Below are 7,640 nucleotides of genomic sequence, written 5' to 3'. Positions count from 1 at the left end.
GGAACCACAACGAAGAATTGATGTTTCTCATCTCTCTCCCTTCTTGTCTGTCTGTCCCTATCTGTCCACAAAAATAAATAAATAAATAAATAAAATGTGAGTGAAAAAAATATCAGAATACGCCCTGTATGGCTTTCTTTACATACATATGCTAACAACACTCACCTCTGATGATGGAAGAGGTGGTTACCTCTGAGTAGGGCACAAGAGAACCTATTGGATGGCGGGGAATATGCAATACCTTCATCTGGATGTGGTTACATAAGTAACCATCATGTGTTACATGTATAGTGCTCTTCACTTAAGATGGGTGTACTTTATATTATGCAACTTATATACAAGAAAAAAATGAAGCTGCTTGGCATAAAAAGAAAACACAAATATAAAATGTATGAAACAGAATGAAAAAAAAGAAGATGATCATCAGCAGGGGAAATGGGAAGGAGGAAATGAGGAAGTGTAGTAATGCTCAGCATATACAGACAAAACTGCAGATCAAAAATAATAATATTCATTCATTCATTCTTTCTTTCTTTCTTTCATTTTTACTCCAGACTCCCATTTCCCAGATGAAAAAATTTAAAAACAAAACAACTTTTTCTTTCTCTAACCACTGTTTCTAATGCTGCAGCCAGGCCATATTGTGTGTGTATATGTATGTATGTGTGTATGTATATATATACACACACATACATACACATACATACATACACACACACAATTTTTTTTTGCACTACTGCAGGGAGGTAACATTTTATTAATTGAATTTCTAATGGCAATCCATCAAAGCAAGCGATCACCATTATTTAATGCGCAATCCATATTCATGGCCTGTCCTGTTAGGTAAATGACAGTGGCTCTGGAAAAATGTTTCTGTGAGGTCCTGTTCCTTCTCTTTTTTGCCCTAAGTACAGACAGGCAGTTGTAATTTAAGCAGAACAAAACCCACCTGTGGAGAAAACACTGGCGAGAGGGATAAGACAAGACGAATTACAAGCCCACAGAATCGGTGAGAATGAATGGCTTCGCCAGTTCCCTTTCTCTCTGCAGATTGACAGCGAATATGTGAACACCGTGTGCTAAATCTGGACTTTGAAAACATGACAGCAAGCTGTTTGTGCCAATAATTTCTCATGGCATATGCCACCACCGCCCCCCACCTCCCCGCATCACACACAGTTTTAATAAGATGGCATGTGGACGATTGAGAAATGTTAAAATCCTGCAGAGGAGAGAGCTTTATCTTTGACCAAATTCTGCCCAGCGATGTTTCTGACAGCTGAAGAATTTATCTTAAATTCCCTCTGCTAGCCGCAAAGCACATGGCCCTTTGTCCCCGAGCAGCCTGTAAGAACCAAACTAAGATGTCACATACATAATATAACAGATAAATGGCCCAATTTCTATGTCCACATGATGAATGGAATGCAAGTTCAGCACACACATATTTGCACATTAATTGGCCCTGCATGGTTCCATTTTGTTCCTAAGTTGCTACTGTATGTCTCGTGGACTGTTTCCCCTTCAGAATCATTAAGCCCGTTTTATCGCACAAATACATGCACATTCCCCACCCCCCACCCCAGTTTATTGTCATGCCGCTTGCCCTGCTGAGAGAGAACCAAGTAACCTGGGCACAGCCATTGGATTGCAAATGCCGACATCTGAGTTCTCTCTGCCACCAACTGCCCATTAACACAAAGATCTGAGACCCAGCCCCATGTTGGCTACGCTGACAGCCAAACAAAAGAAGGTTGCAGGCCGGGATGTTGAAAAAGAAAATCATTTCTTTTCAGTTACCGGTTGGTTTCTTGCCTCACCTTAATGATTTCCTGTTGATAGTTTAATGGCGATACAAACCCAGTGGAGAGCCTCCGTTTTGATGAATTGGCCTGCTCCTACTTCATGGCAAAGCTGTCGAACCGAGATGGATTGATTGTATGGTTTTGCTATCCCAAATAATTGCAGTGGCAAACCATGCAGGTGGCAGAGCCCAGTGGCCCTCGGGAAACAGAGGTGGAGTCCCCCTCCCACCCATCCATTTCTTCTGCCGGGAGGAAATGTTATCCCAGGCCAAGCAATCATTTTTTTTCCTCCTGTCTCAAGCTTGATCCTCAGAACAGCAGATCCAGGACTGCAGGGCCTCTTAGAAGTCTGGCCATTTGGAGAGAAACGGGTGCCTTTGAGAAGGGACTGAGTTTCTTTTGCTGTGAACAAAAGACCAGAGCTGGCCATTTTGAGTCCCTTGGGAAGCCAGAACATTCTACAGGGCACAGCAGAGCTCTCGCACCGAAGGGTTACAGAGGAAAGAGGGTGAGCTTTGGCGTCTTATAGACAAGGTGACTCCTGGGTCCACCCAGTACAAGTCGTGTGCCTGCAGGCAAGTCACTTAACTGCTGTACAGCCTCTTATCAGTCAAATGGGAGTGATGAGACCCCCAAAAGATTGGTTTGAATTTTAAATTTGAGGACCGATATGCAATACCCAGGATAGTACCGGGCAGACGTTTGACAATTCTTTCGCTTCCCTTGAACAACCCTCATCCTTTGTCTCTTATGTAAAGTAAGACAATACATAACCAAATTAGCTTATTTTGAGACCCGTGGCTTTGAACACTTGCTCCAATAATTTTGCAGCATGGCTGACCCGAACCCAAACCCAGGCAGAAGTTTACTGACATGACTAATGCCCCGTGGAATTAATAGCCCTCTTTGATCCTCCCAAGGGCAAGATCTACCTGAAGATCAGCAATACTTTCTGAGGGGCAGTCTTGGCCTTTTGTCTTATTTCACCCCAACCCACTTCGATAGTCTTCTTTGTCTTTGGAGCCAACTGAAAAGAATATTTAAAGAAACTTAAACAATCATGAGGTCTTAATTCAAGGGCCCAGAATTCTCAGTTAGAGATATGGTTGTTATTTTTTAAATCTGATGGGCATCTAAGAGACAGCTATTATATTCTGGGCAAAGCACTAGGCACTGGAATACATATGTCAGTTTGAACAATCACACTCTCAAAGACTAGATGGGCCAGTGTTGGGGGGGAATTATATCATAAACACTGTCATAACATTTGTTTCATGAGGGCCAGCATTCTCTTAAGAGCAAAGCCCTCTCCACAAGTCCTGCTCCATATTCAGTAAGTTTTGGATCCGGGTTCAAATATAACTGAGCCTAAGATTGAAGTGGGGTGTCTGCGACGCCTTCCCAGAGGAGGCGATAGGATGACGGGAGCCCTGAGGGGTGAGTTAGGTCGGCATCAAGGAAAGAAAAGTGGAGACCGTGATACGAGGCAGAGATGAGAGACGACTCGCACGTCCAGGGAAAAAGTAATGAGGGCGTGAAGCAGCGAGGAACACAGAAGAAAACGCGAATGAACACCATGGAGAAGGAAACCCAGGCCACGTGTCCTCATAGGACGCAAAGAGCAAGAGGGTTACGAGAGAGAGGGGAGGGTATGAAATGGTTCAACTGGGTCAAGGAGAGTGAGCACCGTGTTGATGGCACCGGGTTTATTGAGTCTACAGTCATTAATGTCCCCAACAACTGACTTTCCAATGGAGGTGACAGAAGCCAAGGGTAGATGTGGTGGCTTAAGGGGCAAATGGAAAGAGAAGACACAAAAGCACAACTCAGACCAGCCTATCACGGAGTTGAGCCACGGGGATTTTGGTCCCTGGCTGGAAGAAATTTTGAAGATGGCGATGGGAGGCTTAGCCAGGTGGCAAATTTGGGTGTGCGGTGGGCGGGGAGGACAGTCCTCAGAGGGTGGGAGTGGGCATCGGAGTGCAGATGGGCTTTACCCTCTCAATGTCGCCCAGGGCCTCCCTGCGGGGACTGTGCTCTGCCCAGCATTGTGTCACCGGGGCCTGGCACTGTGCCGGAGAGCCAAGGCATTGACTGGACTGAGATAGGACATTTTTCCTCTGTGACACTGAGAAAGAAAGGGTGGAGAGCGCGAGTGGATAACATGGAAAGCGAGGGAAGAGAAATTGGAAGACGTTGGGCTTGGGGGGCCTCCTCTTCCCAGCCAGTAGCAGAGGGAACAGCTGGTGCTGAGGATAAGGCAGCAGAGGTAGAACTGGGGGCGAGAGGGGAGCAACAGCAGAGAGAGGGATCCGCCGGCCTGAGATCTGGGCGGGACGCTGGCGGATCACACACCTGTCCAACAGGCTGACACCCGCGTGCAGGTGGGGAGGGAAGCGAGCAGGGGCCTGATGCGCAGCCGCAGTGAACGCCATGGCGACCATTCACCGTGTGCTTCCCACCACCGAGCATTATATTGTCCTTACCGAGTCCTTGAGAGTGAACATCACTGTGCATACTTTACAGAGCAGGAAGCCAGGACTCTGAGGGGCGACAGAGATGGACCAAACTTACTTAAGAATTAAACAGCAGGACCAGTGTATGAATCCGTGTGCTTGACTTGCAGCCCTGGGACTCCTTCCACGACGAACCATACCATCGTGAGCACCGGCCTTGGAGCCCAGTGCCCGCCTTCTGCTCATCACTTCCTGTCTCCAGCCCCTTCTTGCACTGAAATGCTGACAAGTTACTTTTCACCTTTGTGTGTTGCATTTGTCTCCTCCATAGAATGAGAATAATTAAAGAATGAACCTTATACATTTTCTTTATTTTTATTTCTTTTGCAAAAATAGAAAGGCATGATATAAGGAGGTATGGAAGGCAGTTAGAATATTATCTGGTGCATAAATAGCCCTTAATACAGGGGTCCCTAAACTACGGCCCCCTGAGGCCATTTTTCCGGCCCCCGCCGCAGTTCTGGAAGGGGCACCTCTTTCATTGGCGGTCAGTGAGAGGAGCATAGTTCCCATTGAAATACTGGTCAGTTTGTTGATTTAAATTTACTTGTTCTTTATTTTAAATATTGTATTTGTTCCTGTTTTGTTTTTTTACTTTAAAATAAGGTATGTGCAGTATTCATAGGGATTTAGTCATAGCTTTTTTTATTATAGTCCAGCCCTTCAATGGTCTGAGGGACAGTGAACTGGCCCCCTGTGTAAAAAGTTTGGGGACCCCTGCCTTAATACATGCTAGGCATTGTTAGAATCACTGGGGACTCACTCACAGCTACGCACGAAACTGCAGAGATGCCAACGAGTACCCGTTCATCGCCTCTAAACCATATAGAAGCATCGGTCCTACCGTCTTCCAGAAGCTCCACACCCCATGGAAATTAATTAAGGGTCCCCAGAAATGGTGAGCAGTTTAAAAATCTCTCTTTCTACTGCTTCTATAAGAAAAAAAAATGTGTGTCTGTTACTATGAGGCTTTGAAAATGTTAGAAGAATCTCACCATTTATAGGTTGCAATGGGGTTAAAAGTAACCAAAAACAACAACAACAGAAAAGGGTAATGTTTAATTAACATCTGACTATATGCCAAGCACTCTATAAGTTGTTCTATATACCTTATCTTATTTGATTTCACCATAACAAGAACCCTATGAAACAAGCACTATTTCCTAAAAAGGTCCTGTTTTACAGATGAGTAAACTGAGGCTCAAGGTAGCTGATTAAACGAGTAATGGGAGGGGAATCGGGACTCGTATCCAGCTTAGGTGATGAGATAGTGATGCCAGGCGTCACCTCCCAGCTGGGCCTTTCACCCTCGATGGAAAAATCTAGTCTTTTCTCTAGGTCCTTTCTTCTTCCCAGCCTTCCCCCGCCACGGCTCAACCAACCTCATTGACTCACTCTTTTAAAATTTTGTGACTGTTCTGTGATCACAAAACCCCATTCCCGCACCATAAATTATTTCCTACAGTTTTGACACCATTTATTTCCATAGCGTTATACATTCCAGCCTTCTGACTGTTTAAGATCAAAAGATGTGCTCTGGGCTCATATTTCACTTCAGCTCTCAGACTCCATGCACCAAATTAGACAGAACAGTGGAGGCTCTAGCCTGTCATAGTCGGTAACGTTGCATAATTACAAGGATTCAGCATGTTTTATCAATGGCAGAGGAGAAATGGACTCCCCCACAGTGGTAGGGCTTCCCACAGAGGTGACGGGAGAAGGTTCAGGGAGGTGGTGATTGAAGAAGAGATTTGGGATGTTCAGAATCAGCCTAGGGGGTGGGCATAAATTGGTTGATTTGTGGAAACCAGGGTCAAGGGCAAAGATTTGTAAGAGGTCAGACAATGAGGAGGAGGTCCGCACAAGAAGCTGTGGTGCCCCAGAGAGGATCCTGGCAATACTGGGTCTAGGGAGGAGCAAAGGAGAGGGCTGTGGCTGGGATCCAGGCTGGGCGCAGGGGTTCAGGAACCCAGCAAGCCACATATATATTAGCAGATGGAACTCTTTGGCGGGGGTGGGGGGAGCGGGGGGGGGGAGGCATGAATTGATTCAATGAACTTAAAGAGCATCTACTACTCAATAGCTACTCTTTTAGATCCTGGTCACTTAAAATGCATAAGACACATGCTTTCAAGAAGCCTGTGATCTAGATTCTAGTGAAATATGCAGGAGGGTGAGGAGATACTTTTAACCAAGTTCTAAAGTAGAAATGGGTTTGAGGGGGAGAGTGAGCACCTAGAGGGGGTGGTCATGTCCCCTGGGAAGTCTCCCAAGGCTTCCCGGATGATGTGAGTCTTTTTTCCCCAGGCACCCATGTGCCCGGGCTCTAAGATCAGTAGGATGCACTGGGGGCCATATACCTGGATACTACATTCTGTAACATTTTTTTTTTCATTTTTCCGAAGCTAGAAATGTGGAGGCAGTCAGATAGACTCCCGCATGCGCCCAACCGGGATCTACCCGGCATGCCCACCAGGGGGTGATGCTCTGCCCCTCTGGGGCATTGCTCTGTTGCATCCAGAGCCATTCTAGCGCCTGAGGCAGAGGCCAGAGAGCCATCCTCAGTGCCTGGGCCATCTTTGCTCCAATGGAGCCTCGGCTGCGGGAGGGGAAGAGAGAGACAGAGAGGAAGAAGGGGGGGAGGGGTAGAGAAGCAGATGGGCGCTTCTCCTGTGTGCCCTGGCCGGGAATCGAACCCAGGACTCCTGCACGCCAGGCCGACGCTCTACCGCTGAGCCAACCGGCCAGGGCCCGTGACATTTTTAATAGTCTGGAACAAGTCTGACAATCAGCAAAGAGACTGCTTTGGCTGGACTGTGTGTGTGGGTGAGGGATGAAGAGGAGGGAAAGTGTAGATTGGCACCTGATAGTTGACGGCACTGAAGGTGACTCTTGATGATGGCAGTGATGGTGGTGGTGGTGCTGCTGCTGCTGGTGGTGGTCATGGGGGGGTAGTGAGAGCAGCAGCATTTATTGAGTGCTCACTGTATGCTAGGCACAGTGTTAAGCATTTAATATGGACTGCCTCTTTTATTCGTTCTGATAGACCTGGGCAGGTGAGTGTTACTATAACCTTCATTTAATGCGTGAGAAAATCAAGGCTCAGAAGACTTGATGGGATCCATCCAAGGCCACAGGGCTAGGAGGCAGTTAATATTTGATTCTAGGTCATTTGCTTTTTGAACCAGCAGCCCAACTAGGATGGGGGGGGGGGAGCAGGCCTGAGAACCCTCTGGTTAAAATCTGCATTGCTTAGCACAAACCCCTCATGACAAATGACGCTCACATCCTTTGGAGAAACTTCGTGACTGTGCCTGGT

Source organism: Saccopteryx bilineata, chromosome 4 (genome assembly GCF_036850765.1).
Source record: "Saccopteryx bilineata isolate mSacBil1 chromosome 4, mSacBil1_pri_phased_curated, whole genome shotgun sequence".
Lineage (NCBI taxonomy): Eukaryota > Metazoa > Chordata > Mammalia > Chiroptera > Emballonuridae > Saccopteryx > Saccopteryx bilineata.
This window is presented reverse-complemented; position numbering follows the sequence as displayed.